At 38.4% G+C, this 23,331-nt stretch overlaps 1 protein-coding gene across 5 annotated transcripts in view; it reads right to left on the bottom strand.

The window, feature by feature from the left end:
* The window catches only part of LOC129367464 (neurocalcin-delta A), a 62,391-nt gene that overhangs the window by 14,810 nt on the left and 24,250 nt on the right, over nucleotides 1–23,331 (bottom strand). The window contains exon 1 of one of the 5 annotated variants that reach the window (XM_055041899.1): nucleotides 22,174–22,479. The exons of 2 other annotated variants lie outside the window; for them this stretch is intronic. The gene's annotated coding sequence lies outside the window, so the exon portion shown is untranslated. Of the gene's footprint in view, nucleotides 1–7,570; nucleotides 7,844–22,173; nucleotides 22,480–23,331 lie in introns of those variants that run through there. 2 more of the 5 variants (XM_055041897.1, XM_055041900.1) reach the window with 2 other exon arrangements.

The raw sequence follows: 23,331 nt of genomic DNA, 5'->3' as shown, positions 1-23,331 counted from the left end.
CATTTAGTTTTTCAGCGGTCCAATCAGTAGTTGTTAAGGAAGATCACTGAAAACAGCAAATGCTGCTTTCACGGTTGTGCTGATGGATCAGAGAGGAGTTTTTCAGGCTGTAGGGACAAGTCGTGTCTTTCCACTCCCACAGCAAATCAGACAGAAGCAGAAAGTTGGAAATGACAATGCGTCTAACTGACCATAACGTCCCTAAGCCGTGCTTCTGCTATGGAAAAGAAATGGACAAAAACAATTAGTTTTCCATATGGACAAAAAGCATGTGCACGCACTTAATTAATGCTGATTTGTTTAGCTACTTTCAGGTGTTTTTCTTGAATTCCCCAGAGTGTGAATAAATGTTACTTGCTTAGCTTTTTTTTTTAATCTGCTTTAACCAAAAGCTACTAGAAAGAATATTTAATCCATAATTTGTCTTTCCACATTGTAAACAAGATGATGGCTTGGATTTTCCTCAGTGGTAACATTTCAGTTTGTTGCCAAGCTCTGTAACTATGAGATTTCCCACCTGACAGTAAATACTAATACCAAACAACTGAAACACACACCCACACACACACCCACACACACGCACGCACACACACACACACACACAGCCACAAAGCTGTTATCACCGACCCTGGGTGCTTTGTGACCTGTAATGATCCACTCTCCCTGCAGCCTGCAGATATACACCTGTTCCCACTCCACTGCTTTTGATGACATCCTCAGCTAACCGAGACCGTTGCTGTAAACCGATCTGTGTGGCTGTGAGGACTCTATGTGTGTGTGTGTGTGTTAAATTACTAAAAGGCTAAACTCTTCAGACGGTTTTTCAAGTAATTGTTTTTTTTTGTTTAGCTAAATACGCTAAATAACTGTCAGGGAATCAATGAATGCAGATAAGACGCTGAGTGGACTTGAAGATACCAAAATGTCAAAACATTTTAGAGAATTGAAAGAAAAATTAAGCTAATCTTTAGAATACAATAAAAGCAATTTCTTCACACGTCTTTTTTCCTGTCTGAACTTTGTGTTTTCTTATTGTCCACAAATTCTTATCAGATCTGTCAGAATGAAAACATCAAAAGGCAATGTGGCTGGGCTGACACTTTACCACAAATACACCACAATCAAAGCAGATAGCTTAAAGAAATAATAGGATAGTTAGACTAGATCGACCTGTTTTGTCTGTCTGTATATGTGTGTGTATGTGCGCATGCACTGAACTTGTCTCTGATAAGTGTGTTGTATCTAAGAGACTGACAGCAGCTGACATTAAAATGAGTAGGCATCGCTGAGTGGCAGGACACGTTTTTGTCTTTCAAGGCTGACGCGAGCAGGAATCACCTCTCATTCGCGGCTCCAATGAAGCTTCTCTTCTAATGCAAGGCTGTAGTGTTGGTTTGCTCACTGAAAATGAAGGGACAGTTCCTTCGTCAGATGACACCAGTTATTCACACACGTAGTGTGTAAAAGCACACTGTTTGCAATGCAATCTGTGACAAAGTTCTCAACACCTGGACATGTGTCCTATGGTTTAATGAGGTGATTTTTTTTTAAAGCGGAGGGCCACCAGGGGGCACTGTGAGAGCCTCAGCAAGTTGGAGGGAAGATGAAGAAAAAAAACAAAAAAAAAAAAAAAAACAAATCTCTTGAATTTTTCATCATTGTTTCAGTTTTGTTTTTTAATTAAAAAATTAAAATTAAATCAGTTAAAAGAACTGATTAAATTTTTTTTTCTGATGCTCATTTTTCAAATTTGTCAAGCGACTTTGCGCTGCGAACTCGCCTGGTGGACACAAAACGGAAGAAAAACACTGAAGGAACCGACTGCTGCAAAAAACATGTGGGAATCAAATGAAAGTTGATGTGATTAGTGTCAAATATTGCACATTTTCTCATAGTGAAGAGAAAAAAAAACCTTATCTGGTAACATTTATAATATATTATCTCATTAAAAGAAATGCCTGTTGTATGTATTACATCAGCAAGTCAAACAAATCAGACAGATTTTGGTTCTTACTCAAGATATCACTGTTTTTTGCAGAACACCCATCAGGTGATGGGGTGATGCAGGTGATTCCTGCTCGCAGACAAAAGATGTTCTCCGAGCATCTTTTGAACATCTTTCGTCCAAATCTTGAGTGATTTTGTTGATTAAAAGTCACATTTTCTTTTTAAAGCAGCAGCACTAGCTGCTTAAAGTGACTTGAAATTCCCTCAGTCACAAAGTGCAAACATTGAGATCAAACAGCTTGTCAGATTCAGATAGGAACACAAGCGGCTTGGATTCAGATGTTCATCTCAACAGCCTCACCCACCGGTTCAGAGGCAGATACTCTTCCTCTGAACCGGTAGAGACTCTTGGGTTTTATGTAAAGCCCGATAAAGCTGTTGGAATATTAGTGAGATTGGGTCTGCTAAGCTAGCAGTAAACAGCCCTGAAGACTAGAACAGATCAAATGGCAGACAGCACTAGGCAAACATTATGTCTATGTTGTGCATGCCTCTTGTTTCCCTGAATCATGTCTTTGTTTTCCCATGTCTCTGCTCTGCAGATGACCTCAACAAATCCTTTCTCTCTGCCATTCATAAATGCCTCATCACTCTCCTGCCCTCCTGCCTACATCTTCCATACTCTTTATCCTCTGATTTAATTCAGCCTACACATGACCGTCTCTTTCTTATAAAGCAATTTCTCTGCTGTTACCATAGCAACATTTGGCAAAATCTCACAGCCATTGATAAGCTTTCTGGGTGAGGGCTCCGAACAGAGGCACATGCACAAACACCCACAACTTTAAAAATATTGTGTGTGTGTAGGAGAAAATGTGGGTGTACGAGGTGTGCAACAAGTACATAGATGTGATCCACTGTTATAAAAATTTATATAAAAATAGAAAAAAAAGAAGCGTAGCTGTGAAGCAGCCAGTCATGTTTAATGGATCTGATATCAGTGCTGAATTGCTCACTCAGAAGATCAAATAGAAACAGTGATATCATACACAGACTGGATGTGTGTCAAGACTGATCCCAGTCTCTTCCAAATAATGACTCACAGCAAAGTGGAAGTGCTTCTGAACAGGAACGCTTCAAACTTCCAGTGCTCTCTGTTTTTTTTTTCAAACTGTAGGAATTTAGTGCAAAGTATGTTAAGCATCTGCTGCAAAGAGACCAACTATTCTGGACAAGGAACAGAATACGAAATAGAACAATACCTACCTACCCACCCACCCCCTGTGGGGTTGAGAGGGCTGCTAGTGCCAACCTCCAACAGGCGAGAGGCAGCTTGTGAAGCTGTTGGTGTATGTAAGTGTGCTGTGTATAGACATTAAATAAATATGTACATCTTATGTCTGTGTTTCAAAAAATGAAGCATTTTAAGTTAGTTCGGCTGTTTTTCTGTATCGGATTGGCCGATACTAAACCTCAGATATCGGTATCGGAAGTGGAAAAAGTGTATCGGTGCGTCCCTAATGTGTTAGCTTTGAAATCCAAACCATACCATTATAAAGACAACATTAAGAACTGGCTGTGGCTGCCATCGCCATCATTATGAAATTTTATATAGTCATTTAAATGCAAAAAATGTAAGTTGTCAGTGAAGTTTGTTTGATTCAGGGACTTGGAGGTCAGCAGCTGTAACAATCCAAACGTCATTTTTGATCCCACAAGGCCAATAAAAAATAAAAAAAGCTCTGCACAAATAATTAAAAAATAAATAAATTAAAAAAAAAAGCTAATTGCTATACTTTTACTTCTCAGAAAGAAAACAAAAAATTCCTTCCATCCGACTGTCCAGAGATTTGACTTCTTTGTTGCTATCCACAATAACGTCTAATTTGTGTAATATTATTACATTACTAAGAAAGGGTGTGAATTAAAATGAACCCTCTTTTCTGGCTGCAGGCCATGGGGAGTCCACCCTGCCTGGGACTCAACCACATTGATCCTCAGTGCTGGATTGGAAGAGCCTCCAGCATCAGACTCTTGACTCCAGCTGTGCTCTAATCCCCTCAGACAGGAGAGGCTTCAGTCAGACAAATCCACCCCAAATCTCACACACATTCATACATGCAACGGTTGCGAATGTCCTACAGCTGGAATATATGATGCAAAACTTGTGATCAAATGTTTATATAAAGTATAAGGATTTCATCATGGAATTATTTCTTGCACTCACAAAAATACATTTTAGTAAACACAATCTGATTTTGTTTATTTCAACATACTGAGAGGCTGTGTAAATTATTTAGACGGAAAAAAGAAAAATCCACATAGGAGGTAAAGTAGTTATTTGACTGAGCTATAAAATGGCACCATGAGCCTGAAAATACATGAGTCCCTTTAAATACATTGAAAGGGACTTAAACACTGCCCCTTTAAGTCGACATACATTAACCATGGGTCCATGACACGGGTAGGAGAGAGAAGGGGGAAAATAAAAGTGAAAATAATAAAACATCTAATGGTAGGATGATTCTGTCAATTTGCATAAAAAATAAATATCTCTATTTACTACAAATTAATCACTACAGCTACTCCTTAGAAACAAAGGAGCCTATTTCAGCAGGAGGAAAATAGGCTACTGTCATCTACGGTGACAAGTCTCAACCTATAGCCATTCTGCAACATTCCACAGCTTCAAAGACAATCGCAGAAGAAGAAACCTCTCCCATCAAAACTTCCTGCCAAAGGCTCGGGCAAACGAGGGGAAGCCACTGAGACAGACGCTGGCCAGCCTCCAGCCACAAGCTGGAAGCAGGGTGACAGTGACGGGGGTGGATGAGTTTTGTATGAGTTGGACCGAAGCCAGATTTTCCAGGATCTGAACCTTTGTTCCTTCCCTGTTTGCACTCACAAGCAACCCTCTTCTTGTAGAAGAAAAGTGCATGCGAGCGCAGGAGCTGGTTTCCTTCCAATCAGCAGAGAACCCGACGGCGCAGGCCGTGTCTGAACTCCTGTCACATCGATTGTTGCTGCTTGCGGGTTGGCTAGCTTGATGCTGCCCACAGTGGGTATTTTCAGCCCTTACACTTTTAAATGGCCTCCTTAGCCCTCATTAGGTTGCTATAGTAACAGACTTGATAGAAGGAGGTGGAGAAGGCAACCAGATGAAGTGCCTTATTGATTCAGGAGAGCAAGAGTGAAAAGCTAAGAAGGCTACATGACAAAGTTATTCAAGTCCATTTCATAATCAATTTAATTGAATCTGGGAAACAACAACATGGAGCAGCATATTACAAAGAAATATTCACAGGGTTTCTGCAGGTTTCACCAAATCAAACTCAAGACTTTTTAAGACCACTCAGAATTAAATGCAACACCCATCTTATGACAGAAATGTACAAAATGGAAATATATTGAGGAAAAAGGGGTACTACACAGGGGCTAACTATATCTTATAACATTCTTCTTTTATTTGAAGACATTGTTTTGTGTATTTGCCATTAAACTTGCTCCTGTGTAACCATAGAGAACTGTGGCTCGTTATTCTCATTTGGTTCCACTCTAATTCTTCTCATTTCCCCTCCTTCTCAGCTGCAATTGCCTACTTAGTAGCAACAAAGTTGCACCTTGTAGCTAGGGTAGCAGAACTGCCAATTAGCTAGCAGGTCAATTATACCATAACTAGCTAGCAAGCAAAGATGTAGCTTGCTGCTATTATACCTTTGCAAGCTCGCTAGCAGATACACTATGCTCTAGTTAGCTAGCAAGGGTATAGCTAGCTGCTAATAGCAACTATTTACCAGTAGTTGCAATCACAAAAGGCAATGAGGATGTCTGCACACAGATCAAACTTTTGCCAGACAGAAAAGTCCCACACTAGCTAAAAAAAAATGAGAGAGAGAGAAAAAAAATATATAGAATGTACAAGATTAAATAGTCTGGCCAGGACCAAATTTAAGAACTTTGACTCATGTGTTTAAGTTGAGGCATTTTTAGGCCTTAATTTTGACACGTGAATTTAAGACATTTTAAGGATATTTAACTCTGATTAAAAAGCTGGTATTATTCATTTTTCATTTATGCATGACCTGATGAACCACACCAGATCTCACTCAATAGATCTCACTCTTGAACTTAATTCAAGAAAAAATTCTAATTGACAAAAATCTCTTTTTCCTATTACATATTTGTTTTGGAATCATTCAAAAAATTCTGAACTTTGAAAAGAACTGATTTTTGATTCAAATGTCTGAATGAATTGTTTTGTGAAAGGTTCTGGAAGAGTTTTCACACAGGCCTCAGAAAGGATGTGATGGAATCGGTCAGGGAATCATTATTTAGCTAAAAAATGTAAATTATATAAAAGAATATAAAAGAGAATGAAGCATCAACAGAACATGAAGAAAAGATTCAGGCACCACACCGCAAAGAATCATGACAAACGTGTTCAGAGTCATCAATATAGCCCCACTGGCAAAGGTGTTCTGGGCGAAAGTGGACACAGCCTCCTGCTGCATCTATAAATGTAAGCTGAAACTGTATTACACAAGGAGGAAGCCATACATCAACTCTGCACGGAACTCTGCCAAGTTGGAGCACAAGCTTTACAGACAGAGAGCATATGTGGCTGACAAGCCTGCATGCAGTCTATATTTAACTACTATTTAAGATGAAAGACGAATCATGAAGGAAAAGAGACAAACAGTGCAGAGCAGCAGAAATGATTTATTCACTGATAATTTTATGTGAAATATCTGTAAAACAAGGTGATATAGCACCAGGCTCCATATTAACCTCTTGGACTGGGTGTGTTGGTGCCTTTAAATTAACACCACCAACATTTATCACACCATCTTTATCACCATATTATCTGTTTAAATGTCATATTTAAAAAAAAAATAAAAAAAAGAAAAAACGCTTATTTTCTTTTGTTACATTTAACAGAACAAAAAAAGAACACATATCAAAAGACGAACAGAAAAGAAAGATGCATTTCTGTCATTTCTCTTGCAGATTAGCAATATGATCAATACGGATACAGGCCTGTCACGGTGATCAATTTTGCTGGACAATAAATTGTCCCAGTAACTATTGTGATAAATGATAATATTGTTGTTTTAAGACCGTTTTCAGGTAATATATTGCTAGTGGCATAATAATGCAAGTTCACCCCTTCAAAGACCAATAAGACTGGAATTGGATGACATTTTAAATATCCAACATAAAACATGAGAAAGACAATAAATAACGACAGAAATAAAAATTGCACGTAACCAAAACCATAAATAAAATTGAATAAGAAGTCTCTGTGAACAAAATTGCGGGTGAAAAATATTAATCATGAGAATGGAAATCATCAAGCTCATTTTCATTTATTGCACATTTACTTGATTATCGCAAAAATGCTTTTATGGATTTTCTAAGTTAACCAAAATTTGTGAAATTGTGTGTTTCGTCATTAATGCGAAAAGTTTTGTGCACATTTGTAAAGGAAACACAGCTATTGTTTAAAAGCACACTTCTTTAAATAAACTGAGTTTTGAAGGAGCCTATTTCAGCAACAGAAAACCTTAAAGACACTTTATTTATCCCGATGGAAATATTGGCATAACTCGATAAAGCCAAGTACCTTCAAAGAGTCGTCATGGATATTCACGGTGTAGGGAGGAAGGCTCTTCAGCAGCAGTCAGTCTCGCAACGAAACTGAAGAGGCCTCTGACTGAACACTGTTACTAACAGTTCAATATCCCAGCAGCAGCAGAGATGATATTCCACAGTAACATGCGCCGAGCAGAGGAGCTCTGTGTCCAAGAAGCCTCCTTTTCAACTCATCTGGGACACGAGGTCATAGTTCAGCTATTATTTAAGCTCTTGATTCCAATCAGCCGCTCCCACTTGTAAAAACAAAACCTTGTTGCCACGGTTTCGCATCATAGCAACTGTCCGAAAGCAAAACAGTGAGAGCAAAAATCCTTCAGATGCACAGCATCTGAAACCTGAGGGAGCAATAAAAAAACGAGGTCTGATGGCTGTACGATCGTGCAAAGCTAAATTAATCGTGATGAAATATTGGCAGATCTGCTTGTTAAAGGAATAACGGGGAAGGAGAGCAAAACGGAACATCGGGTGTGTAACATGGCAAGAGATGGGCAGTAAGAAAGAGGGAGGAACGGAAAGAGAAGATGAGAAACAGCAGCTTGGAGATATTTCTGATTGATAAAAGCCCCAGGGGTTAGCAACAAGCTTGTGCTTCCTGTGGTCAAGGAAAAAGATAGAAACAGGAAATAACATCATGGAAAGAAAAATCTAAAAGGAGATCAATGACATCACGGCGAAGGTCAGTGGTCAGGATGAACCCGCTAAACTGGTCAAATAGTTTTTCAGGGTTAAGATTTCTGAATTGGCCCACCAGCAAATCGTTAAGAGTCATTTCCTGTGTTGTGCTAAGTCAGACAACATCCTGCCACTGTTTCATGTAAATATAATTATCTCTAAAGATAGAATAGGATGACTTTTTGCCGGTCACATTATAATGCCGCTGTAATAGTGATTTTTCTGGATAAAGAACGGTGGCGTTCTGTTCTGACATCGAGTCGATGCGTCACGTCTGAATGGCAGGCCAGGAAACGTCGTGTCCCATTTATTCACAGCATAACAAGCCGGCGCAGCTCTGAAAAAGCTTGTCGTTGCCATCAAATACCATCAGAAATGCACGGATTCGGCGTCATTAAAATCAAACAGCAACTTTGCAATGCAAACTTTCTAATTCCATTATTATTTCTCGTGCAGCGTTTATGCAAAGCTTTAGGTAAATCAGCAGATCGAAAAACACTCCAGCCAAATGCCTGGGATCAGATTTTGCAGGCTTTCCTCGATGCCTGACAGATAAAGCTAAATACACAGCCGACATGGAAAAAATGTGCAAAGTGGATGTTTCTGTTAAGTTTCAACAGCTGCTCTCTATACGCACACACCCATGCACACACACACATACACACAAGTTAAGATTATATCAGACAGAAAGGCTGTTCTTTCACACAATTACAGCTGTAGATCCTAGTAGCTTCAGTCAACTGCATGGACTGAATGATAAAAGTATAATTATTGTGTGCCAATTCATAGAAATGATCACTTTCTATTAAAATGATCATTATTAAGATGTGCTAAAAAAATAGTTAAAAGTGTCTCTGCTCTCATCAAAGGATGCCTTCTTCATTACATTAAATATGTTTTCAACCACATATTTGGATTTAAGAATGAGGCTCTATGTCTCTGCAGGTTTTGATGACCTGCTTCAATGAAGCTAAAATTTTATAGAATAAATGAAAATCATAAATAAATTAGGGCTGAAACTAACAATTATTTGAGTAAATTATTTTGACACTTAATTGGATTAATAAAGCCACATTCTGATTTTTTATTCAGCCTTTTTGATATAAAAGTTTAGAATTATATGAAAAAAATGCATCTAAACACACAATTCAATTCCTTTTTGAAATAAGAAAACACATCTTTTAGCCTAAAATGCAATAACAGCATTCTTTCAGTGAATGCTTGATCAATAGTAGCGAAGGATGCATCTGCAACTAAAAACAATTTTCTAATATCAACGTGTGAAAATCTCGGGGCTTCCTGCTTGGCTGACCTGGTGATTATTTTTTGGTTTGATTAAAATAATAAATGGATAGAGGAAGGTTCTTAGTGAGATATTTATTTTCACAAATATGAACTTTAATAGGAGAATAGAAAAGATTTAGAAATTACATCTCCATTTGGACAGCGCTCAATTCATATTACCACACTTAAAGGGGCAGCATTATGTATTTTCCAGGTGCAAAATATTATTTTATAGCACAGTCAAGTAACTATGTTAATTGCAGTTGTTATAAAAATACTTTATCTAAATCAAACATGACTTAAAAGAAATCTTAAATATGCGGCCTGGGAGCCATCAGATCCAACAGAGACAGAAAATATTATTCTAGCTTCCTAACGTTGGAAGCTAGTTTTTGTACATGTTCTTGTTTTTTGTCATCATTGTGACTTGTTTTGTCCACTTTGTTTAGTCTGGCTCTTTTAATAATGTCTATGTGTTTGAAAAGTGCTATAAAAACAACATTTATTAGATTTGAAATTAAAACCATAATTCATAAAAATCGTGTAAACCGTGCAGACAATTCCTCATCAAAATCATTTTATGCAGGCTCGCCATGGATTGAATTATACAAAACCACATTGCTGTTTTGAAATTCCCCAGAGCAGCTTACAAATCTGCCTGCATGGAATGAATACCTGGTGAGCCGACTGCAGAGCCAATGGCAAGTTTTACACACCAAGAACACGGATATTGGATTTTATTTATTCCTTTATAAACAATAGCTGAGCTCCTGAGCAAAGTTTATCGCTGCTAATGCGCACTGCCCCGTGGCCACCGGTGTTTATGTATCGTGCGTGTCCGTTTGTCACCACATTATAGAAAAAAAACTGCAAAGCAGCTTGTTAGGATTGATGAAACCCGGTAAAGAAGCCCCTCGCTCCTTCTTTCTGCTCAGGATGTTCCTCTTATCTCTCATAAGCCTTCCTGCAGTGGAGACTTTGCTGACACTAAACAGAGCTTAAAACCTGACAGAATGATTAAATAATTTTGCTCTGTTGAAATAATGGTCTTGTTGGACTTCTCTTCTAATGTGATGGTGAACTGAATTGCAAGGTATTTCATACACTTATTGTTTGAAACATAAGGAACCGATAGCCACCCACCTCCAACGTTAACAGCTCTGACTATTACATTCTTACATGTAATAATAAAAGACCAACTAAAAAACACACAAATAGGAAGACAAAAGCCCAACTTAATTCCATACATTCTAGTTATGACAAAAATTACAGTAACAACACACAAAGTATTATGTGAAAATTCCCCATTTAAAATAAATAGCTTACAATTGGAGTCAAGATTAGGGGCATACCTGCATATCCAGGATCTTAAGCTATGTTCACAAAGGACATTTTTCCCCAAATACAACACATATTTAACTTCTTCGCAGCCGTCTGAACGGCCCAATTCAGATCTTTTCACCTATCAAAAAATCTGATTTGTGCCACTTGCATTAGTGGTAATAAATTGGATTTGTATCTGATAGTTTTCAAAGCGTCTGCAGTCAGAACGATCATGTCGCATTTTATCCGATTTTTATGTCATAAGAATCTAGACACTGTAAATCCAGCAATGGCTGAAAATTACAATTGAAATTCAGAAAGAGGTGTGTGTCAATGAAGCACATCACTTCACAGTCTCACCATTCTTGGCTCCGACTACAAATCCAAACAGACTTCTGAAAAGAAGCCGCAGTCAATGCTCCACAAAAGGCCATTGCTGTTAGTTGTGCTTGACTTTTCTTGTCGGCTCCCATTGCTGAATAAACTTTAAAACTGATTCATAGATGGCGGCATCCATTATTACTTGCGTAAACAGTGTGCTGCCTTATGACGTTTACGTTCTTCTTTGCTTCGGGGTTGTAAACCGTTCACACAACAGTCTGACTGTGGCCGGATTTCATTAGTAGTATAAACAATAATGCAGAAAAAGAACATTTGATTTCTGCAACAAAAAAAAAAAAAAAAAAAAAAAAAATTGGAATTGAGCTAGAAGTGTGCTTTTGCATAGCAACAGATGAAAACTGCAGCTGTATTTAAGGTTTAATATTAATAATCCTGCTTTTTCACTTCTGCAAAAACCAGGATTGCTGTTTGGAACTTAAGTAAAATGCTAAATAAAAATGGAATAAATAAAGTCAAATAAAAAGCAGTTTATGATAAGTAGGGCATGAGATTTAAAGTTATTATATTACCAGTTGTAGTTTACAAATAATAGTTTACCTCAGAAAAATATTTATGATGAGTACATCACACATCCTTCCAGTTTTCATAGCCACTCTTCATACTTTATGGCAACAGCTAGTAGCAAAAGCACAACAGTGCAGGTTAATCTATATTATCAGTAATTTACAAAGGAATCTCAGCTATAGTTTGGAAAGCAAATGGGGCTGGTGATTAGTCATGATCTGATTATGTTCTGTTGAATTTTCCGTTGTGTGCTGACGTAAAACAACGACGATCAGGAGGTCAAGTAAACTCAATCAGCCGTCCTAAAGTCAAGTTTTTCAAGAGCCACTAAGTGACTGCGCAGATAGCTACAAGCGAAACAAACACACAGTATAAACAGCAAGCCAAAATCCTAACACAGCCGGAGCTGAGCTGCAGTGAAACAATATCCAAACCCGGTGTGGGCTCATAGGATCTCAGTCTGAACTGTAAACAGCCACCACCGGACATGTTAGACAAATCTTCATCTTATTATTAGCACACACCTTGGAGAAAAGACAGGACTTGGAACGCTACAATTAGTAAGAGTTGTTTAATTGCAGGTTAGTGACAGCATTCTTTTTTTTTGTCTCAAAAATTCTCCAAAGGCATGCATCCTCCTCGCCAGCGATCTCTACAAGCACTGAGGAATTCTAAGTGGTTTTGTGTCTAACATTCATCATCTCCTTGGTGCTACGTTAATATCCAGCCATGTTGAGTGCATGTCATCACGTAAGCCTTCAGGAAAAGATTTAAGAGATCTATTTTAAGAGATTAAACTTGGTTTAGCAGCACAGACAACAAAACATTCAACAATTTATTTTGGGGAAAAAAAAAGTTTTACTTGAGGTATGACGTGGGCTTTGGTTTCAAAGAAAGCCACAGTTTTGAAGTCACGTTTAAAACCACTAAAATGTTGTGTTGCACAGTTCTTCCAGTTTAATCCATCTTTGATGAGGTGCCACATGCAGTGCAGTTTTCTGAAACGCACCGAAGTGTTAACATAGGCATAAAGACCTCATCCAAATGTATTTTTTTCAAAAACAGAAGAGCTTTCAACCATTTCTGCTCACTGTCTACACATATATGACATTTAAGGAGATCCTACTTGTTTTTTTTTTTTTTTTTTAAAGGGTTCCAGAGTGAACATGTTGCCCTGGCATATTCATGTGTACAGCTAAAACATCTTATGTGAAACACTGACGTATGAGCCCAACCTTGAGCCTGACCTATAACCCCAAATGCTTCATACATAACAGCCAGAACAATGGCGGATCACATGTTTGTCTTGAAGTTTTCTGGTTTTATAACCCAAAGTGACACAGAGAAAAAGCTTGACTTTATTACTTCACACAACAGACTCTACTCTGGTTTTGCTGTTTCCCATTCTGGTTGCCTTGCGTTTACTCCTAACCTCACATGGCAATTTTATGTGTCATACAAGGTTTACTGCCACCTTCAGGCCTGGGGGGGTAAAAAGAGCATCTTTTCTCTGAAATTTGTTTTGGCTCGAGTGGGCTTTATTTGAAAGTGCTATGACAGTAATGTAGGTTAAAGACAGAGAGGGAAGATGTGAGGTCACCAGGCCGGGAATCAAACCTGCGACGCCTGCGTTAAGGACTAGGCCTCCTTATGTGGGATGTGCTTATCCCCCTGAGCCACCACAGTGCCCCCTTTTCTCTGGGTTTCTGTGTGGATGAAAACATTTGTAGAAATGTGTGGCCAACCTGTGTTTGAAAAGAACATCCCTATGTAGACTGGGAAAGAATTATTAAACATGACAGGAAGGGAATCCCTTAGGAACACATTTTCAAAGTGTTAAGAAGAAGACAAAAGCAGTTTCTATGGAAACACCTCTAGTAGCAGAAAAATAGATAATCTTAGAGATCAAAGGAGTGATAGTTATGATAAAACAATCAGTGTGGTTTTCTATCTAATGTTTGAAACAAGAGTCATATTTATTCCTCTTTAAAAAAACAAATCTGTCTCTTCTGGTCAAAAAGGTTGTAATACATATGCCACAACAGCAGGTGGCGATAACATCTATATTACCTACACCAACATTTAGAAGAGTGTTAGTGTGACTAAAGCATTGCTAGGCTAAGGATTCTTTCATAAATGTTGCAGCTTTGACACATTATCTTTTTATATTTGGATCTTACGCTTTACGGAAACAGAATCAAGAATAAAGACAAAAAGCGAGACAGATGTGAAAAGAACGCATAAAAATATCCCTCAGCCTGAGCAGAGTAAGTCTCCATGTTGTATTTAATCATGAGCAGATATGCAGTCCACACAAACGTGCCACAGCCAGTAGTTTTATGTTTGTTCTTCCTGCAGACTTCTCTGCGTGAGAATTAATACTACGGCTATAAACAACCAAAACCCCCCCCCAAAAACCAAAAAACGTTACCTTGAAGGGGCTGAGTTCTTGCGTTTGAGTAAACCTTTAGCTCTCATTCACAACTGAATTGACTGGAATAATCAAATTGCCAGAATCCTGTGTGTACATGAGAATGTGAGCAAAGCCAACAAGCATCATCTGGTTCTGTAGAAACTGGAAGCTTACAGACAAATATGACCTACCAGCGTGTGTGAATTCCACCCTGTGACTAAAAATAGAACATCTGTTTCCCATAGCTTTCCCTCCACCAACACACGGACGCTTCTATGCGAGAGATTTCTTTTTAAAACCTGCCACTTTTAGCAAAGGCAAACATCTCAGAACTGATGAAACCCTATCCTGAAAAAGCCCATTAGATGACAACACACACAAAAAATCTAATGTTTCCAAAACATTTTGATATTTTTCATTCATATATTGACCAAAATAAAGCATTGTACTTTAGAGGTTTCTACTATATCCCAAGCTCACGCCTGCAACTAAAGGCAGTGCTGTTTGTTAAATCATTGTTGTAGAACTATGAGTAATGTGACCCTTGATTTCCTTTTCGTTCTCTAACAGCTTTTTCCCACAGTCGCTGAATAATAGTGGAAGCGGCGTAAGTCAGACAGGCAGCCATAATACCAACTCATCCTACTTGATCCACTAATCATTAATAACCAAGCTGGTATGATACACATACTTAATAGTTTTATTATGTCGCTTGTTTTTTACATTAAAGCTTTCAACAAAAGCGGTGTAATATCTTCGGCAGATGCTGACTCGGCCATCAAGAGAGGTGGTGCTTTGACAGTCGGTGAGTAAGCACACTTCACCCGGGGTGAACCACACAATCAAAACACAACACCTCAGAAGAGAAGTATAATTGTCTCTTAAGTGTCCCAGGTCCTTTCTCTTTTGACCTTTCCAGACAAAGTGCTGGAAAATGTCACATCTGCTTCAGGACAGTGATCACAGAGAGGCTTTTAAGTCTTCACTCTTACTTGTTCTCCAGGCCTTGCTTTTGTTTTCTTTTCTCTTTTGGAAGTGTGGAACATTTTTGCAGGGAAAAAAAAGAGAACAAAAAACAGTTGTGAGGATGTGAGTATCATGCATACTAATGAAGAGTAAGTGAGAAAGCATTTCATCCTGTAAATATTCAGTTGATTTTGATGCCAGGGGTGCTTTCATGTTCAGTTTAAGTTTTGTGCAAAAAAAAAAAAATTATAAAAATAAAATAAAATCTCAAAATAATTTTGAGGAACAATAGAATTTGTAGTGGTGATTGATTGTTAAAGCAAACATCCCCCCCAAAAAAAAGGTTCCATCAGCCACTATGAGGCACTGCGGTCAAGATTCTTGACACAGGTGAAAGAAGTTTAAGGTCCAAACTTGTTGATTGTCTTGGTTGCTTTTATTTTCTTTTTCTTTGTTCTCCTGACTTCTCTTGCACTGGTAAAAACCATAGGCCCCAAACCCAAATGCCTGCTGGTCCTTTACCAGGCCCCTACATTTATAGAACGTGGACTGACCCACCTTACTTCCTGTCTGGCTTACAAATAATAAAAAATAAGAAAACGAAACAAAAAATAAAATCAATTATTAACCTGCAAATAAACTCTGTAAATAATGCAAAAAATAGAAGTTTAAGAATAAACTAACAAAATTCAAATGGATAAAGAAATAAAGAATAAATAGCTCCAACAGAATTATTGATAGAATGATCAATAATAAAGTATTTTTGATTCAACAACTGCTGAAGCCCTCCAATGAGACGCTGAGAGAAATAAATGACTATAGAAAATGGACAAATAAAGACGGACCTTCTCAGTCGATACCTGGTTTATCCTGAAATTGTGGAAATCTGACTTGTCTCCTCTGTGATGCTCACATAGTTTTATGCCCCACTATCTACACATGGTGTATCATTTTGTTTTTGTTGCTTTAATGTTTTCCTATCTCTTTCATTGTTATGTTTTTATTCAAGCTGTCGTGTGTTACAAACATTGTGGTCTTCAATCTAGTCACAGCTGCATTTTTAGTATTTGTTATTGCACTACAGTTTTAATGTATTTTTTTTTCTTTTTTTGCCTGTTTTTTCTTCTTTGATTCACCATGTAGTCATCTATTTTCTCCTTGTGTAACATGCATGTTAAAATTCAAAATATATAAAAAATAAAGCTGAGAAATGGATGAATAAAAAAGAAGGACTTTCTTGAGCACAGGTGTTTTACTGCGTGATGGTTCTGGAGTGTAATTAATTAGTCGTGACCTTTTTGTTTTCATGAGTTTTCACAGCCAGTATCACATCTGCAAAGTGTTTCCAGGATTATTTATTATTATTTTATTTAAAATTCAATATTTCCACTAATCATATTGACTTAGTTTTTAATTCATCTAGAGAGTAACCTTTTTTTTTTTTTTTTTTTTTTTTTTTTTTAAAAGGTTACTTTTTTCATATCTAGTGTTAGTTACCTAACACTAGATACGAGAGTCGGAAGAACAGAGCGAGGAAAAATGGCTGACTGCCTCCCCAGGTGCCTGCCTCTTCTCATATCTCAGAGTATATTTCCTACTTCAAATCCTTCTTTCTGTCTGTGGACATAAATCAACAGTTACATAAACTGCCTTCAAGTTAACTTTCCACCAGCTTGTGTGTTTGGCCAGGCTCTTTAAACTGATGCGTCCATAAACGCATCACTTAGATATCACTGTTAGTGTGTGGGCTCCTCTGCTGAAACATCAGGAGGCAAAGGTGCTGACTTTTTCCATGACATAACAACCTTAAATCAATCGAGAACTAATGCGCAACACACACACACGCGCACGCACACACGCACACACACACACGTACACAAGGCGACTCCCCAGGCCAAAGAGGTAGCTTTTGCACTTATAATGACAAATGAGAAACACACTCAGCAATATGTATATGTATAAAGCTAGATTCAACAATGCTTGCCCATTTGTTACCACACACACACACACACACACACACACGTAGTGAGGTGATGGGGATGATTATTAGGACGTAAAATTTCAGAGCAGATTAAAAAAAGGCAACAGCATAAAAACAGTTAAACAAATAACACTGAGTTATTACATAAGTCAGTTGTCTGCTAAAGCATTTTTATTTACTTTCAATTCCGGGTGGTGAAGCAAAGTAGAAGTAGCTTTTTTTTAACTCTTTACTTTCTGATTTTTTAAAATTATTATTACTTTTTTTTTTTTTTACTTTTAAGGCTGTTTGTGGAGTAATACATTTTTTGATTATTGCCATACTTAAACAGATAAATCTTTTTATAAAATGTTTATAATACACATGTATATTTTTAAATACACACAAAAATGTTTTAGTGTTATGGAATAGTGTTAGGTTCTGAAATACAAAATCTACTCAATAATTGTATACACCATACTTGTTACCTTCTGAAAAACCAAATCTCATGTGACTGGTCAGCAGATTATTAGTTAATGTTTTTTTAAGTATGGAGATTAAAAATAGACAAAGAACAGTAAGACAAAACCTCTGAATGAGGTGTCATGTATTATCATAAGCCCTACGGATAAAATATGCCGGGCAGACCTCGGTGTATACTTAATAGGTACAGAGATTAAAATTCAAATGCTTCATAGATAAACTTAGTAAGGTGCAATCAAATATTTCATTATGGAGAAAGTATGCATCTAATCAATTGTCATGTAGCCTACTACGTATGAAAAAACTGGGAAGCATCTAGACTTTTGTACACTTTTGTGAGAGGAAATGCTGTTTAAGACATATTGATATAAATTATGTGGGATGAATTGAGACAGATTAGATCAAATGATCAAAGATGAAGCAGATATGGATCGTTTTCACAGGCATCTCCAACTTTTTGTAAATGCTGCTGTCTGTGCATAATGAAAAAACATTTTCTGCTCCCTGCCATCTTCATAGATCACAAGCTCCAATGACAATAATAATAATAAAACAAATCAGTAGTAAGCTTCACCTTTCCTCTAGTTTTGTGTTTTGGTCCACTGCAGCTCGCTTCTTCCTTTTCTTTTTTTAAACTTCTGTCAAGCTCACTTACAAAGTGGTGAGGGAGATAAAAATGATTTTGCTTTGATGGAGCCCACAAACACAATACACAAAAATTTTTGTCATTACAGATGTTTAAGTCATTTTCTTGAGTTTTTTTCCTTCATTATATGTGTTTTTGAGAAGTGGGAGTGTTGAAAATGTATGCTAGAATCACTGCAGTAAATGCCGCTTGAGATGAACTAGTATACCAAGAAAACAACTGCAGAAGAAAATCGAATGATAAGTTCAGCTTCCCATTCGGCATTAAATTTTGAATTTTTAATGATGCTATTCAAAACTATGGTGGTGACCCTGGGATACCGCCCAACCCTAATGATCTTAGACAATGAACATTCTGCCTACATTGTGATCCTGCATCTTGTATCATTCATGGAGTGTTTGTTCCACAACATAAGCGCCTTGTAAAACCTACAGTGTCTTGTCATTTTGAGACGTTTCACATTCTCAAAGTAAATTTAATAATAGACAAAAGAATGAAATGTAAGTTTCATTCTTTGAAGTAAAACTCGATCAAAACAAACATGGCCGAGATAAAGCTGTTTGAAAATAATTATGAATGATGATGTTCGATTTACCACATTTAGTTCTCAATAGCCACAACTTGAATCAAGACATCTTTAGAACAGAAGTAAGGAAAGCACTGAAACTAACACACCCGTTTCAGGAAAAAAATAAAAAAAATTATATATGAATTATGTTCACACTCAAACATGATGCTGCTGGTGTGATGGTCACACAGTGCTTTCCTCCTTAGAAATAAAACCTGAAGGAGAACTCCCAGCTCTCACACAGCAGGATAATGATCTGAGGCACACCAGTAAGTGTAGCTTAAAAAATAGGAAACAACCCACAAACTAATAAAAGTTTTAGAGCAGCCTAGTCAAAGTCTTGACAGGCATCAAATTTAGATACCGTGGTGCGAAAAACTTTAAGATGTGGCAGAATCCAAACCATTGTGTTTAGAATAGTGGGCCAGCGTTCTCTCATAGTGAGATTCTGCCTGGATGGCAGATGTTGTTGCCAAAGTTTGGAGCAACCGGTTATTGTCAGGTTTGTTAAACCTTTTTCCCACAGGGAAGCGTTACTTCCACATTGCTTTTTTCCCCCTTCTGTAAATGGAATTAACATTTCAAAACTGCTGTTTGCTTTCATACAGGTTGTCTTTGACTAAAATTAAAATTTGCTTCATGAGCTGATGTATTTCATTTAGATTATTTTAAGTTACATAAAAGAAGAAAAAAAAGACTTCCAGAAATATTTAAATCTTAGTCTTTTCCATTACTGCACTTTCTCATCTACAAAACCTTGGCAGAGCATTTCAAGCTTTATCCTGAAAGAATTTTACAAAGCACTGATTGGTTCTATTAATTCTATTCCTTTGCAAAACACCAAAGATTAAAGCTTTCCTCTTAAGCTGAAAGCATTTCTTTAACTCAACATTTTTTTTTTTTTTTTTGCCAGACCGTTATCTAATCTGGTACATTTCACTGACAAATGCACCATGCAGGGTATTATGTCACCATGACATTTCTCTTAAATCCAAGCCATAAATCCTGATGTAATCAACAAATGTTAATTTTTTTGTCTTTATCTTCTTAACAGCAGTGGACATTTAATTAGATGGGCTGGCAGATATTTGCAGCTTTAAGACTTCAGATTGTGTCACAGAGAGCTGTTACATGCCACTGGCAGGTCTCCACATCATTAAGTAAGAGGAGGGAGGCTCTGCTGAGCAGCAGAGGAGCAGATGAAGAGCTGTCTCAGAGCTGAAGAAAAGCAATGACAGAGAAGGTGGAAAAAACACACCAGAAATGATTTATTCTACAGATTATCGTACCTCTCCGGTCTATTTAAGCCAAATATAAGCCCAAGTAATTCATTTATGCTAAGTAGCTTTCTGGCTGATCACCGATCTTTAAAAAGCTTGACCTGTCGATTTTTATTTTAGCCCATACCATTTTTATGTGTGAAAATGTGCTACAAATAGTGACAAAGTCACTCATTTTCAGACCTTTTAGTAGGAAAATACTATCGGTGGATAACATTGGTTTCTTATGTGAAGATCAGCCCCTCTCTAACCTCCCAAAATGAACAAAATCAGTACCAATTTTTCAGTGCAGCTCTAATTTGTGCTTTAGTTGAAAGCATTTAGGGAGGAGGAAATACATGCTAAGGCCAATAAGGGAAACCCATGCTATGATGATACTTTAAAGGAAGATAACATGATTTCACCAAATCAAGGTATGTACATAAAATAACAATATCCCTCCATCCGGTCATTTTTTTACACCCACCAACTGGTGCTCAGCATTTCAAACTTTACCCTGAAAGAATTTTACAAAGCACTGGTTGGTTCTATTAATTGTATTTCTTTGCAAAACACCAAAGATTAAACCTAGGTGCCCAGCTGGCCCCGTTAGAGGTTGGGTCCAACCTGGAGAGGTCGCCAGTTCATTGCGATAAACAACAAAATGTGAACTGCAAAACAAACTGTAAAACAATGGGAAACACAAATGCAACATATTCCCAACTGGAGAAAAAATAACACAACACTACTGTGTAAAATTAATAAAAGGTCTCAATTGAAAATAAAACATCTGTTTTGTCAATTCTGAACGACTCAAATCGAGATCTGGGTCATTTATTGAAATTAATATAGCCCAGTTTAATAAATTCATGAAAAGCAGATCAGGGTGCAGCAAAGTCTGCTGGGTAGATGTGGTGTAGCCAACAGTTTATATTGTCAGATTTTAATTTGTTTGTGATAATTTTGCCCTGAGAAAAAACAAAAAGAAGTTGCCATTTGCATTAATCACTTGTGCTGAGGTGGAGGGGCAATGTTGAACTGGAGTTATGGTGGCACAAAATCAGTCCAGGCTGCTCTATGCAGTCTGAAAACAGCTACATGAGGTCGACGGTGGACGGTACTCGTTTAGCCTTTGAATCATTTTGTTGCATGTTTTTGAGATCAGAACTATTTTCAAACAGCAGTATTTGTCTTTCCTTTCAGATAGCCAACTAGTGCAGCAACATGTGGGGGAGGGGTGCTGTAGAATTAATTTCTGATTCATGAATCTATGAGTAGGCCTGTTGAGATAAGCAATAAATCAATTAATGGCATGATAAATTAAAGCAAGCTTGAACATTTCCATTTACATAATTTAACGGTTTTCACTTTTCTCTCTCTTCCTACTTGATACCAGCTATGATAACCAGGGGGGAAGAAGCAGGAAAATTTCCTCAAATATTTCTGTAAAAATTATTTCCCTCCCCCCTGACATATTGGCTGGAAAAAAGAAATCTCACATAAGTGTGAGATTGCAAGGTATCCAAATGCATGCGTGTTTTTGAAGCGGCTGAGGCTTTCCCACCTCATTGCAGGGGGCAGGTGGCAGCTGCTCTGCACCCCCCCGGCCCCATCCCGACTCTCTGGCAGTCAACGCCAGCAGCTCCCAGCCCACACTGCTGCCTCTAACATTAGCAACGCTTGGGGAGGAGAAGCCATGTGGCGCTACACATCACGACACCCGCACAGTCCTCCTAATGTTCACTCTCTCCTTCCTCCTCTCCTCTGTGATGCACTCATTTCCTGTTGGGGGTTTGAAAACAGATGTAGCTATGTTTGTTGATGTGAAGGAACGCTGACGGAAGGGTGGGGGTCTCCTTAAAGGCCCCCCTGGACCCGACACACACATCACACAGCGTTTTCTGCGATCACTCAAATGTCAGGTTTAGCTAAGAACGTGAAGGGCTGACTGAAAACAAAAGGAGTTTCACAATTCACAACTTCCCTTCTCCACAAGTATGTGACTGACCCAACCAATGAACCCTTTCTTTACCCAGGCAGACCCTAATGCATACATGATCCAACACGGGGAGACAAAATATAGGTTCTTACCTCAGTTTGTAGCCGACCAAAAGCTGTTCAGCAGCCCATCACACAGGAATTTCACTAGAGACTAAGTTTGCGGCAACAGCAGCAGCAGGAGGAGCAGAAGAAGCAACAGGCGAGAACAGCGGACAGCGCTGGAGAAAACAATGAAAGACAGGAGGAGGGGGGGGGACAGCACACCCAAGGTGGGGGAGGCGTAAAGGAGCAACTGACTGGGCGACTGAAGCAGAGCTAACGGTAACTGACAGACTCCCAGACTGAGCTGGAGGTTTATTCAAAGCCCGCAAACTAACTCGTTTCTCAGCCTGCCTCCTCGGTCTGACGTCAGCGTTGTCACATGACCGCGCTCTAGTATGTGGACGTGTGTGTGTGTTGAGAGGGTGTTGTAAAGTAGACGGGAGAGAGAGAGAGACAGAGGGAAAAGACAGAAAAGCAGAAACCCATGTTGCTGTAGCAACAGGGCACACTGCACCTCAATGATTTCAACAGGTCATCTGAGATACGAGAGCAGATCTTCAGAGATACGTTCACTTTGACGGACAAAGCAAAACGGTGGACGTTTGCTGAGCTCCACCACAAGATCAGTAACTAAACTGGAAAATGTTCAACTCAATGGCATTTACAGAACGCAATCAGATATGAAAACGTGTCTGCAGGATTTAAATTCACCTGAGCTAACCCTGCGCTCTGTATCCCTTTGGTCTGTTTGGGGCTTTTATTCCTTTGTGAGACCCCCCTGCACATACCTCAGAGACCCTCTGCATCCCCTCCTACACCTACTGAAGCAGCGAGCACCAACAGCTTTCGTCTGCTTCCATTCATTCCAGAAGCATCTGTCGGTCTGCTGAATGGGACAAAGTGGGGCCCAGGGTCGGCAGTGGGTGGGGCGGGGGAGTTTGGACTAGCCTGGAGAAAGCAACCACCCTCCCACTGGTGGAGTGGGGTGAGTAAGGGTATGCTGGAGTAGGCGAATCAGGGAGAAGATGCAGAGTAGTGGAGGAAATTGACAGAGAGAGAGGATCAGTCGTTTAATAACGTCTGCAGCTACAATAAAAATGATTAGAAAGACCCTCTGAGGAGCCAATCAGACGCAAGGAAGACAGCTGTAGGCAGAAAGCAAAGAGGGATGATGACAGAAAGTGAAATGATGCTCAGGTAGGTAAT

The sequence above is a fragment of the Poeciliopsis prolifica genome, unplaced genomic scaffold, assembly GCF_027474105.1.
Source record: "Poeciliopsis prolifica strain line A6 unplaced genomic scaffold, Auburn_PproV2 SCAFFOLD017, whole genome shotgun sequence".
Lineage (NCBI taxonomy): Eukaryota > Metazoa > Chordata > Actinopteri > Cyprinodontiformes > Poeciliidae > Poeciliopsis > Poeciliopsis prolifica.
The sequence above is the reverse complement of the archived record's forward strand: the minus strand, read 5'-3'. Positions and strand labels throughout refer to the sequence as shown.